Genomic DNA, 13,927 nt, shown 5'->3' on the forward strand with positions numbered 1-13,927 from the left:
TGATGAGGCTTTCTGAAAATATCGTCTTCTGTGATCGGCTGTATCCCTAGCAGCATTCACTGTGTAACCAGCACACCATTAATCACTATGAAACATTTTCATTTATTTTGACACCCAAGAAAAATTGGAAGGAAGAGTATTTTTGGATAGGAATGGAAAGCAGGCTGTAGGAATATTTTCTTTTGCCTTAGCATTTCCCAGAACCGAGTGTAGAACAGGACCCTGTAGCTCTGCCTTTCCCTTACATCCCCCCATGCTAGATGTTATCTCATCCTTCAAAGAAACAGCAATAGTTATCTGAACAGTGCATGGTTTTAATATATTTAGACACGACACAGTGACATTTGTTAGAAAGAAAAATAAATCCAAACGTTTGGGGTTATTTACCATTTCCAGTATTACCTAACACAGCAGGTGTGCTCCCACTCTGCACTGTAACCTCTCATCACTCCTGTGCTGCCCACAGCCCAATTTTTCCACTTCACAAAATCTGTGCTCCTGCCCTTGCAGGATGCCTGCCTTGTTCAGCAGCATAAACTAGTAGATTAGGGTCCCTTGTTGGATTTAGGAATACAAGTATAACCCCTTGGTCTCTGCAAAACCTGGCGAGAACCTCTCAGCATCTATGGTGCCGTTTTCTTAGTGACAAAACAAACAAAACATGCTGTAATAATTCCAGGCACCTGTCATTTTACCTGAAAAATGTGGTAGGAAGCAGCAGCAGCATCTACATTCTTTGATATACTGTACTATGCCACGAAGTGAGTGAATATAAGGGCAGACAATCAAAATATGTTGTACAAGCAGGACACTACTCTTACATAGCTGATTTATATTCCGTGGAAAGCTACATTTAGCGATACCTAATATTTCACGAAAAGCTAGCAGAACAAGCTCACGATCCACATCCTGAGCACAGGGATACTGCAATAAGCCTTGCCCATAACTCTGCTCAAAACCTGTGGACTCAGCAGAGCCAGGAAAGGCTCCGGCTGGCCCTTTTGCTTCTTCTGAGATCTGCCAGCACCGCAGATGTTCCTGGCTACACGTTTCCTCCAGGTCCATGGCTACTAGACTGTTACATTTAGGAAAGTAAAATAAATAAATAAATAAATAAATAAATAAATAAATAAATAAAAAAGAACACCAGGATAAAAATCCAGCACAACGCAATTGGTACTTTCTCAAAATAGCGTAAATGTCTACCAAAAACCATGTATTCATAACGGTGGTAAAGATGCAGTGTAACAGGTCATTAAGATCCAGTTGGTTCTTACAGGATTTCTAAGAAATCAAGAAAGCCTATGTATTACCTTGCATTTTTAGCACAAACCAGTAAGAGAGATCAGCATGTTATATTTGCTTCTTATCTCACAGCATGTAAAACAGAGCCTAGCAAATGCTTCACAGTTAGCAATTTATTTGATTTAGTAATGTATTTTCTGTCCACGAACAGTCTGCTCCCTGAGCGTGTTGATTATTCTTTGGTTATTTTAGCATTATTGGGTGACAATTTTCAAAAGGGGGACAGTCTGCTCTTCAGCTACTGCGGTAGCATTTCAGGTGTGCACTACTGAGAGTTAGCTGGGCTGAAATCCTCCCATCTAAACCACAGCCAATTTATTCCTGTAACACTGCTTCCTCACAGGTCATCTGCATGGATTAGACGTGAGACCTTGGGGATGTTTAAAAGCAAGAATTTCTACTGCTATTTCTATTGGTTTAATAGTAATCCAATAATAAGTAATTCTAATCCCCTTTTTCTTTTTAAATGCCAGACTGTTTTTTGTTATAAATATAGAGAGGAAATGGAAAAAAAAAACCCTAATTAAAGAAGTTTAAATCAGCAGGGTAAAAGCTCCTTACAGGGTTTAATATATAAAGGCATTCACATGCAGGTATTTTCTACACCAAGTATGTTTATTGTAACAATTAGGTTGTAATATTATTAGTGTTTCTGCCCCAGATTTCTATATTGCATTATATACAAAGCCAGGATAGGTTTTTCACACCACTTCTACTTGCCTTTATGGGACCAGATTCCTCACCACTGAAGACCAAGAAGAGAAATTAATGCTCAGCTCAAGCTGCTGGTGGTATGAGCAACTTACCAACCTCACACTTTGCCTTCTGCCTCCCCAGGCTCTACTGAGCCAAAACAGCCCCCAGGTGTGAGGTGCCCACAGCTGCTCCCAGACCTGGTCCTAATGAACCTGGGCAGGAGGCTCCCAGGCAGGGCTCACACCTCATCAGAGCAACTGATTTAGGAAATGAGCACAGGGCAGTGGGAGGCTGCCAACACTAACTTCCTAAAGGTTAATACTCACCACCACGGTTTGGCTGATATTTTCAAAGATGCCTAAAGGGAATGAATGCCTAGTCCCCATTAATTTTAATAGGAACTGGGCAGACACAGTCCTTATAAGGCTCTGATTATTTCAGCCCATTAATGCTGGTGACATAAGGTTTGGTGTTGCAGGAAGCTGATTACCTGCTGGGAGCACTGAAGCCAATGCAGCTCCCCTATTTTGGCTTGAAAACTGGATATGCAAAATGCATGAAGAGTGTGGCTATGCTTACCATAAAGAATGAGTTTAAAATTTAAGTGGGTCACACAGACCTGTACATAAGGGTCACTACATTCAGAGTGTAAGCTTCTGATCTGTGTTGTCCATTTATTCTTTTTATTATGAAACTGTATGAGTTTTCAAAATGCTTTCAGTAGCAGGCAACACTAAATCACAGATCTGGGTGGCATATAATTACATTTAAATTTTAGGGATTTTGAAATTTCCCCTACTCATTTTATTTACCAATCCTGACTGTACACAATACATTTAGACCATATCCACTGTAATCACAGATCACTTCTGGTCATAGTTTCCATCCCGCTGTGTGTTAATGAGCAAGCTCAGCTGGGAAATCTGCAAATTCAAACCAATACTTTTTGTTAGGATCCTCATTTATGGGCACCAGGGATCATTTGAAGAATGCAAACCAGAGAGTAAGGCTGTTATTTACTTAATTTTTGTGTGCAAGTGCTGTTTTTCACAATGACCACATAGAACTTGCAAGCAGTGTTTCAGGGGATTAGTAGAAATGGATTCCACGATACTGCCTCATTATTGCTCATCCAGGGAAGTGCAGTTCTGCCATTGCTGACAAATAGAATAGATTAAAAAATATCTAAGTCAATACTTAACAATGGAAAATTAATCTGTTCCACCGTTAAAAGTGGTTTATCAGCATGCTATTGCAAATAAATGGATAAAAGAAAAGATATCAATGTTGGCCAACCAAACAATAACAAATTACTGTATCAAATAAAGCCAAACTGTAACTAAAGCTTTCAAAATGGGATGCAACTCTTCCATATATCTGCTTGGCAATTTTGTCCCCTTTTCTTTTACTGTGAAAGTCACAACACTGACAAAACATTTTTGTTTTCAAAGATTGCATTTCAAAAACCATCACACAACCCACCCGCCCAGACTTCACCCTTTATTTGACATGAACTACAGCTGCCTGAAAACTACTGTGATATTTTTTTTTTTTTTTTGTCAAAGTGAGTCAATTCTTGCTATATTAAAAAGAAAAGGTATATGCAATTAGGTATCTCTCTAACAGGTGAATGAATTCTTATGAGTCTGCTCTATGGCTCTTTTTCTTGAGTTATATCTATCTGTGGTACATCCATCCTTTGCCAGTATGCTGTGGTGGGTTTTATCAAACAGTAATCTCTTTGCCTTTGTGGGTATGGCAAAGCACTCTGTAAGCCTCCCAAAATATCTGACATTCCTACGGGGAAGCTGCTACCAACCTTCCCCAATAGTTAGAGTTAGAGTTAGTAATAGTTAGTTAGAGTTAGTTCTTTTAATTGCCAACCTACATTTTACTATAGAGGGTTTATATCTATTAAATCCTCCATTGTTTTCTTTGCCTTTCCTGTTCTTGCTCCTTCATCCTTTGCTTTGATGCGCCCTGGAGGTCTTTCCTTTCAGCAGAGGCTGCCTGTTCTCCTGAGCAGCCCAAGCCTCTGCACCTGGGCCCCCAAGACAATCTATTTCCTTTCTTGAAGCTGAGCTCCCAGAACCACGCATCCATCCGAGGAAAGGGCCATGTGACGGAGAAGCATTACGCTTCTCCAGCTTCGCCACAAATTCCTCACCTGATTCCCTGCCTGACATTCGGATGAACCAAATTCATCACAATATACAGACAAACAAGAGAAATGAATAGCGCCAGTGCAATAATGAGGCCAGGCCTTTGCTACTAAGCTGAATCCCAGAGGAAACATGACCTGTCAGAAAGTGTTCAGATTTTCTCCTTTACTGCTTCATTCCTGTGCTCTTCGGTTCAAAGCACTGGTAACCCTCCTTTCCCCTGTCCTGCTCTGAGCAACAGGTATCTGTGTCCCCAGATAATGATCTTGCCAATGCAATGCAAGTGTTCATTACAATAATGGTCTTTTATTTATGAACTTAACTATTTATTTATCAGGGACTACAGGTGCTCTGATTTTAAAATGTGTTCATTCACTTGGCAATTTTCAAGAGGAGGGAAAGGAATTTTCAAAGGAAATAGGGTAAATTTGATATTTGCATAACTGCATTAAATACAATCATATTTGATGGTACTTTGCAGAGGGTTTTGAAGAAAAATAAGAGGGCATTTTGTAATAATAAAGCCAATACAGAGATATGTTTTCTACTCTCATTTGAGTTAATGCAAGATTTGCCATTGTGCTCAGTTAGGACAGTGTCATTTGCTTCTCAGTTTCATTGCAGAGTGATGGCTTGTGCTGATGTTTCACCTTGCTGTTTGTGAGTCCTGGGAACATTAGGAAGATAGATAAAAAAATATGTACTGACCATGCCCATGCATCTTGAAAACTCTGCTGTATGCTTGCTGCCTAGGAATTGTAATCAAAAGGAAATGATTACACAAGACCATGTATTATAAACAATCCATCTGCTTGCAGAATAGCTTTTATGTACTAATGACAGGGCAGAATGCTTAATTCTGTGGAGTACAGCTCCTGTCCACACCGCTATCTTTTGCATGATAGTTTCAAAAGGGAAAGGCAGCACTTTAAAAATATTATTGAATTTTGTCATTCTGCATCAGCACTTGTGCTTGCTTAACCTTGAGCAGTTATTGCAGTAAACAGAGTGGTCTACAGAAACAGTTAGCTACCAAAGAGGAATAATGCCACCTTTGAGCCACCGGATTAGCAAACTGCTTTCTGACACGTAGGTATAGAGACCTGTTTCAAAATCTGCAGGGTATGTACATGCTGAATAATAGACTTCCTTGGCATAAAGTCTGAGATTTGAAATGAACCCCTTGCTTGCAGTGTACTTACTTGATCCTACATGTAAGGCAATTCTGCAATGTTAATGCATGAAAATCACGTTCAGAACCAGCTATGGGCAGACAGACTCTGAGGGGCTTGGGTCCTACAGCTACCTGGCTGTGCTCTGAGAGGAGCAACAGGAAACACTTGTGTGATCAATTTTATGGATAATCCATTCTCTGAAATCAATTAAACACTTGTTAACTTGTCCACCTTTAGTTGCAGTGGCCAGATTAACCCATGTAGTTTAACATAATGGACAGTCCTGGGGCTAAATTAGTGACTCTCATTTGATCTCACTGAATGAATAAAAAGAATTAATGATTCGTATTCTTCCTACAAGGATTTGGTCATTGTCTCTTTAAAATTGCAGTGTGCAATAGCTTCAGGTTCTTGTTCCTTAATTTAAAGAGAGCACACCGCATAGCAGGGTTTTCCATTTTTACTTAATCATCCATTTCTTTTGTGTTCATATCCTAATCCTACAAAACACATTCAAGCCTCATGAACTAGCTCCTTGTTTATAGACACAAGGTAGCTGTGAAAGAAAAGAAAAGACTTAATGCTCTGCAATACTCTGATCACGTATTTCTATACCACATTAGAGATGCCTGTAGACAAGCTGCATTTCACAGCCCTGGTGCACTGAAAATACAGTATCTGATGCAAAAAGATGTGAGCCTGTGCAGAATTAGCCATTGAGTAATATGGCCCTTCCTGGCAAAGACACATTATCAAGATTTTGTGCAAAGGGATATAGTGCAGATGCTTACTTGACCTCAATGTTTCTCTAAGCTCCTCTTGGCCACTGTTTGGATGCCTGCTTGCTGCAAGTGGAACACCCCTCAGCATCACTGAAGATTTTTTGGCCATATCTGACATCCCTAGACTTGCATGAAGGTGAGAGTGGACTGCTGCCCTGTCCTGGGCTCATCCAGGCTGGCCCAGATAGAAGCCTATATGAAAAAGTTACAAAAAGCCCTTCCCTCAGTTGTTCTCTGTGTTTGGCCTGGCAGCACACCCATTTTTTCACTACCTGATCTCATGGGGCTCACCTGCATGGCCCTGCCTGTGGTTTAGCCCCTGTGAAATAATTTTCTCTCATTTAGGCTCTCTTTTCCCACCCAGCTTGTGCTTCTTTTTCCCTGTGGTGCCCATGGCCCTCTGTGCCTGTGCTCTCTGCCTCCAAAACCCCTTGCTGGGCTCTTTCCAGTGCTGTGATTAACACTTAATGCTACCTGGAAGACGAGAAAACTCCCACTGCTTTTCCATTTAGCCTCTAGCTGGCTTATGAGAAGTATTTTAGAGAAATGTTACTTTCCTCTGTATGGAGGTGAAGTAATTATATGTTCCTGTGTGTCTTCACACTGCTACGTGGCTGTGCCGGTCTCTAATTTCACCGTAAAGCTGCTGGTTGTACACCTTGGTTGGCTCTCCTCCCTCTGTGCCAGCACTGAGACCTGTCAGCTGGAGCGTGGAAAAACGACCGCTCCTCACGCAGATGCTGCCATGGCTGATGGCTTTTTTTTCCCTCTTAGAAAAAATAAAATAAAATGTTTTTCCTGTCGAAAAATTCATTGGGATTGAAATGAGTGCTCTGCACTTCAGGAGTGGATTAGTCAGCTCTTCTCCGGGCTGGATATTAAAAAGGGTGGTTGCTTTGCTACGTGGGAAACCAAGATGTCAATTGGAAAAGAAAGAAATATAAGACACAGGTAGAGAGATAAATTATAGCGGAGATGAAGATGTACTCACATAAGCCCCTAGTCAGATGATCTCATTAGCTGCACTGTCTTCACACCAGAAAGACGCGATCATCTGTCTGCTTCTCCCTGGTGCCCCGTGGAGGTTTGCAGGCAGCACAAACAATGCAGAAATGGGGAAGGCATAGCTCAGCATCCTCACTACAGATTTTGGTTCTTATTGGCTCCAATTTGACCCTTGAATATCCTCCCATAGTGTACCTCAACCACTGGGAACATATAGTTACACTTCTGTGCAGCACCGGGTGCTTTGGTGGGTCATCCATGGCAGGATGACTCTACACAGTGTGCACAGGTATACAAAGCCATACAGACATGGATACATAAGCACATGGTTTGCACATATGCTTGTTCAGGGAGAAGCGTGGCCACTCTGCTCTCCCTGGCTGCTCACTGGTGGGCTGGGCTTAGGAAACCATGCGGCTTCAACTCAAGGCTCCCACTGAAGTCATCTCAGCACCTCTCAGGGGCTGGCTGTAATTTCAGAGTGGCTGCAAGGGCGTTTCAAGAAGATGTGTTTTGGGACAAAAACAAAGTCTGAAAATATTCCAGTAGAAAGTTAGGCTTCTCTCTCTCTCTTTAATAGTGCATGTGATATGATTTTTTTTTTTTTTTTTTTGAGCTTAGTAAATGGGTGTCAGTAGGGAACAGATACATTTTTTTCCTCTTTACAAATGAAGTCATCTGAATTCACCAAATCAGAAAATACGAGTCTCCTGCTCAGTTCCAGTGGTGCTGCAGAAGGACAGGGCTATAGATTTTCCCAGGAGTGTGAAATAATTCACCAAGCCTGCTCGTTATTCATACAGACAGTGCATTAATAATATGGGACCCTGAGATCTTCTCTTATCTAGGCTGAAGCACAGCTAGAGGGATGAGAAGCTGACTTCTTCAGTTGCAAAAAACATCTTTTTCCCCTTCTTTCTTCAAAAAATAAGAATTGATTGAAAGTATTTTCACAGAGTGGGAAAAAAAATAGCTTTTTGGTGATACCACCTAACGTACACATAAGATAAATAGAAAGCTATTGGCTTTGTGACGGTGAACCGTTTTCACTTGATGTAAGTGCTGATAGATACAGGATTATATCTAACAAAGTCTTTGCTAAGGAGCTGACCTAAAGTCAATGGGAGTCTTTCATTTGACTCTGCAGGGCTTGAATCTGGCTTCCACTTCAAGAAGAGCTGAAGTTTCCGAACGTCCCATGTTCTTCTTGTCCGGCGTGAGCTGGGGCAGCAGGAGTGCTGCAGGAGGATGCGCAGGCTGAGAGCCTGCTCAGGTCCCCCCTAGGGGATGAGCTGCACCTCTGCTTCTGCAGGAGCACAGTGCTTTTTAATTATGAATGCTCACTCTACAGTCGGCATCTTATCCATAATTTAAAAATAAAATAAATTAGCTCTTGTCAACAGCATGGCTGCAATTACCACCTGCCCAAGGAGCAACCTACCAGCCACGACCTTTTCATTTGCAGGCGCTGGGTGATAGAAAGGAGGGCAAATGCCAGCAAAAGGAGCAAGTGCTGATGAAAGCTGTTCTCTCTCTGCTCCCATTATTGCACAGGGGAAAAATAATGTGCAGTATTGACTATCAGTAGCATGTCTGGAGAGTTGTGTGGTGCTGGCCCAGAGACGTACTAAAAGTCACAGTACTCCCAAGAGTCATTAGGACTTGTGTTCAGTTTGTTAGCACTGTCCAGACAAAGTCTGATGTAAAATCACAGGGCTGTGTGTTGGCTACTGATGGATAATCCTCAAACTAATAGAAATCTGAAGTATGTACATGCATGTGAATATTTCATATATTACGGAATGATTTGAAACTTGATGTGATCCAAAGCCAGTCTGGCAGAATGGGAAATATTGGATTCATTTCATTTTATTGTTCTGTATCAGTGAGTGATTTCCCTTTTCCCTGATGCATGGCTGATATAAAACAGGCCAGCAGCAGGCATGGAGAGTTAGCACACTAGTCCTGCTGCCTGAGAGCTAACAGTTCAAATCCTGTATCTGCTCACAACACAGACTGGGATCATCTCAGACCTTAGCAGAGACGTTTCTTATGGAAATAATTTACAGGGAGAAATAATGCACAGCAACTAGGAAACACTTTGGTAACACCTTCCTTCTTACTCATTGGTTTTGACCAGTGTTAAAAACTCCACATTTCCTAAAAGCCTTGGCAACATACACAACCTGTATAATGGTTCCTTCTTGAACAATTTCAAAAGCCAGTGCCTGTGCTTTTTTGTTATTCCATACCCCACGGTCCAATCAATTTCACAGATAATTGTATAAGAAATACTGAGATTGCCTCTGAGAGAGCTTGAAAGAGACTGGAAGAAGTTTGAAGAGAAGAAATTCAAGCACTACAAAAATGTGTGTCTGAGAGCATCATTAACCATAATACAGTAAACTTCAGCATAGATGAACAAATATGTATTATTCAAAGTTCTTGAAGAACACATGGGAATAGCCACTTATTGACTCCACAGAATGGCCCAATACATGTAAATGACATGGTACCATGCACATTATTCACTGTGTAAAAGTGACAGTATTAAGATTAAAAATAGCTTGTATTATTATTACATTTTTAGATCAATTATATAAAGTATTAGAGATGAGAAATTATTACTAGAGCTTTTCCATTAACAGTGACTAGTAACCTCAGGAGTTCACTTCGCCTCCACTCCCGTTTTTGTCACACTTGCTCTTTGTGACCAGGCCTGTTTACTGATCTCCTGAAAGGAATGTGTGCAGCCACTGCAAAGTGCAGTAGAAAGCAGAGGTGTATCTAGAAAGAGGATGGGAGACTTCCAAATAGGAGAATTTTGAATGAAAGTGTAGAAAATGTGGTGACTCCTGTGTATGCTCAAACATTCATGTTGGGTATACTGAGTACCAAAATGAACTGTTTCCAAAAAAAACAAGCAATCACCCACCGACAACAAAAAAGAAAAAGTGGCCATGAGACTGTTTTCGTAATGGAACCAACTGTAGAAAACTGCAAGTCGTGTGTAGACAGTCCATAAAGAATCAAAAAAAAACCACCACCACCACTGCCAAAAAACTACAACAAGAACAACAACAAAAAACACCAAAAAGAAAAAAGTGTACTAATCAATTCACAGCTGCCACTTGCTCATTGTTGTTCTCTAGTCCAAACAGCCAGCTTCATTCACACCAATGAAGAAAATCTTAACTTCAATTTTTAATGAAGATCAGATCAATGAAGAATGAAGGGTGGATATTACAGTCCTGACCCAAATATGACAGTGTTGGTCTAACCTTTACATTTGATACTGTCATAACAAAGTTATTTTAAAGTCTGCCTGAAGTTATCAAACCCCATATGATGCCAAGTTCTAGTAGAACCACCAAACCTCAAGCAGCCTGCAGCCACATATTTTAGGAAAGTGTTGTAACAAAGCAAAAGCAAAATAAAAACAACTTTTTGTTGAGCTTTTCTGAATGCGAATCCTTCACTGAATAAACATTTATGTATTTTAAGAATATGCTGAGTGCATCTGGAAAAGCTTCAAACAGTGATTTTAAAGGCATTTAAAAGCCGCATTTTTTTCATTGGGGTTTGCCTGTGTTCAGTGCTCTGCATACCAAGAAGGAAGATGGTACAGAAACAAAAACTCTGCAGGAATGATGAACAAGATAAAGAATCCCTCCATGTTACTCATGAACAATGGAGAAAAATCTTGGCCTGCTTAATGTAAAAGATGTACTGGTAATGGTGGAAAAAAAAATATTGAAAAAGACATACCTATTAAAAAAGGATAAATATCTGAGTTTTTTTTTTCTTTTTTCTTTTTCATTTTAGCAGATTCTTTTAGTGTTATGTGGAAAGATAGAAGATTCACTTATTAAGGAAAAAACAACTAGAGCCATTGCCTAATCTTTATGCATGGAGATAAACAGAATTTCTAAGGGATATGGGTTTGACACCTAACAGGGTCATCAGTATGTGCCCACTGCCACCCGAGTGCCCTCGTAAACCCACAGAGACCATTGCAGGAGGAAGAAAATTCATGGGCTTCTGAAATTAGCAAGACAAGCTGTTTGCAAGTAAAGTGAAGAAGGGTATGAATTCAGAAGTATAGGTTAGAAAACCATGCAGAAATAGAGTGTCACACTAAGGATCTGCAGTAACAGCAAAGTGAGAGAGAGCAGGTCTGTCAGAGTGCAGACTTAAAGGGGTCTGCATGCTGGTCTGAGCTGCAAACTCAAGCCCTGAGCTGGCCATGGCCATCACGGGGACGATGGGCAAGACATTAGAGCATGAACTTGCTCTGGTACCTTCAGCCAGCCAGCACACAGGCTATGTCCACCAGCACTGTTAATACTCAGCTGCACAGGTCCCACGTGCTCCATAGGCGGAGGGCTGGGGAGCTTCTGGAAAGGCTTGGCACTGCTTCCCCCCCCCCAAAAAAATGGGACAATTCCATGCTGCTGCAACAGAAAGTGAGTGAATCCACTTGGGACTTGCTCTAGAGAGGTATTTGGGCAAATGGAGAAAATAATAACAGACATGACAGAGAGCTGAGCAGACTAATGCCCATAGTACATGCTGCTGCCAAGTGACACACAAGATAAATTGGAAGAGAGAAGGGAACATTCAAAACAACCCTAAAAAAAACGACTTTGGAGCAGTGAAGGGAATCATGAAAGTAAATGTGCAACAGAAGAGGCGATGAGAAATAATAGGCTGGCTTCTCTGTTTCATGGCAAGATTTGGCTTCTGTTTTGCTCTCACTGTTACTACACAATTCAGACAGATTTTAGGACAGTATCTACTGAATGAGCAGCAAAGAAGAATTTAGAAATTCAGAGGCTGCCTTGGCCTAGTCCCATTCTATCTGTTTTAATATGAGGCCCCTGAGAAAGGGTTTGCAGGACTTGGCAGGAAGCATTTCATGGGGACAGACAGGAGCTTCCTGTCCTCTCCCTTCCATACACACAGCCTGGCTTTCAGGGGGAGAGCTGCATTTATGAGTCTTATGTACTACGATGGTGTGCTATCCACAAAGAGATTTCACAATGAGAGACAAAAGGGCCATTTGTCACCCCCGATACTTACTGAAAAGGTTACGCTGACCAACTCATATAATTGTGTTCTCCCTCCTACACAGCACAGCTGTGTCCTAGGGCGTTGGCTATTGGAGTGCAGGGAATGCTGTCCCTCCTCTGTGACATGAACTCAAACTGTCAAAGCATTGGCCTTGATGAGGTGTTTTCTGATGCAATTGGACTGAGAAGCATCAACAACTTGATTCTGATCCCATTAAGTCACAATTTGGCCAATGGTACAAATAGGGCTAGGCCGAGGTTTATTATATATATAATTTTTAATTTTTATTTTCTTTAAATACAACTAAACAGCTATCAGGTGGAGATGGCTCAAGACAGTCATCAACCACAGATGAGAGGAGACTGCTGACGTGGTATCTCCCAGTCTCTGTCACCTCAGAGGTGGTTGGCCTGTTTGGCTGTGAATATACTGCTGTAACCTGAACATTCATGTCGTATTTTTAAAGTAATGGACCCAAACAAGCTTTCTTAATCACAGATTGTGGCTTGAAATCATAGGCAGTGTACAATGCACCATGGTTAAAAGGTCTTAATCCTTCCACTAATGTAGGTAAAGAAGGTAAAAAGTTGCAGATGACATTTTGAAATGTCCTGTGCAAAAGAGACAGCAAATCCCAAACCTTTATTTGAGTTAAAGTATTGACTTCCACGAGTCTCCAATGGGAAGTTTCAAGAGTTTTGCATTAGCAAGGACAGAAGAGCCAAATAGGTCAAAGTTCTGACTTAAAACAGGTCAGTATGTCAAAAGTCACAAGGCAAAGTCTGGGATAAAACAAAGGCCAAAGAAATGTCCCTTCTATTAATTTTTACAAGCAGCATATTGGGCTTTTGAACTGTTCACCAGCCATCCACAAAAGAAGCTATAGTCTGACTACAACAACTAAACTTGAAAGGGGAAGACATTCCTTTGTAGTTCACGTTTTCAGGCTTTGAAGTCACTGTGAGTCTTACCAGTGACTTCAATGGGACTAGCTTTGCACTTTTATATTAGTCATTGTTTTATCCTTACTCCTTTCAAAATTCCAGACAAAAATGTTTCTTTTTTATTGTAATCCTGACAGAGCAATTAGGCACCGGTCCACATCTGCACCCAACTTTTTCTCTTAACACAGCAGGAGCTCCTGTCCTCTGAACAGAATTATGAGATCTGAATTAATGGTGTCTGCTCTATGCAGTGCCTCTGTTTCTCATGACCTGCCAAAGAACATGAAACTCTTCAAGGCTTGTATGGTTGATCTTTGGCTAAGATCCACTGTAGGTTTCACTTATGGTTTTATGAGTGTGCTCAACAGAAAATAAATAAATAAATAAATAAATATGTGTATATATATAATTAATTGGGTTAACTAAGCAATAAAAGAATGACAGAATATAGATTAAAGTGCAGTCATTCACAGGTCCATTCATAGCACATTTTTAGCACATTTCATGAATTCAGAAGCAGAATAGCATTCCCAGTATAACAAGCTTTAAATGACTGCCTCATAACTTAAAATTCTGAAAGTATTTTTGAAATTATGCAACATTTTCTTTCAGTCTTTAAAAGATGAGCCAAATACATACTCACCATGGATACTTGCTGAGAAAAAATTAGGTTCTCATCTCTTAAAAGTGCTCCCTGTTTTTCATCTTCTTTAGTACTGAATATGCAAGCCTCCAAGCTTCGTCTATAAGGTCTTCCTGTCCTCAATACCCAACAATTCTCCTGT

At 40.7% G+C, this 13,927-nt stretch overlaps 1 protein-coding gene and 1 long non-coding RNA gene across 5 annotated transcripts in view; both read right to left on the bottom strand.

The window, feature by feature from the left end:
• Window positions 1–13,927, bottom strand: part of TAFA1 (TAFA chemokine like family member 1) — a 225,082-nt gene that overhangs the window by 30,814 nt on the left and 180,341 nt on the right. The window lies entirely within an intron of this gene.
• On the bottom strand, window positions 2,664–12,019 carry LOC311441830. The gene is made up of 4 exons (XR_014696237.1): window positions 11,867–12,019; window positions 7,112–7,683; window positions 3,022–3,158; window positions 2,664–2,924 (listed from the first exon to the last, which is right to left on the bottom strand). It is a non-coding gene; the product is annotated as an uncharacterized lncRNA (long non-coding RNA).

Source organism: Aythya ferina (assembly GCF_964211825.1).
Source record: "Aythya ferina genome assembly, chromosome: 10".
Classification (NCBI taxonomy): domain Eukaryota; kingdom Metazoa; phylum Chordata; class Aves; order Anseriformes; family Anatidae; genus Aythya; species Aythya ferina.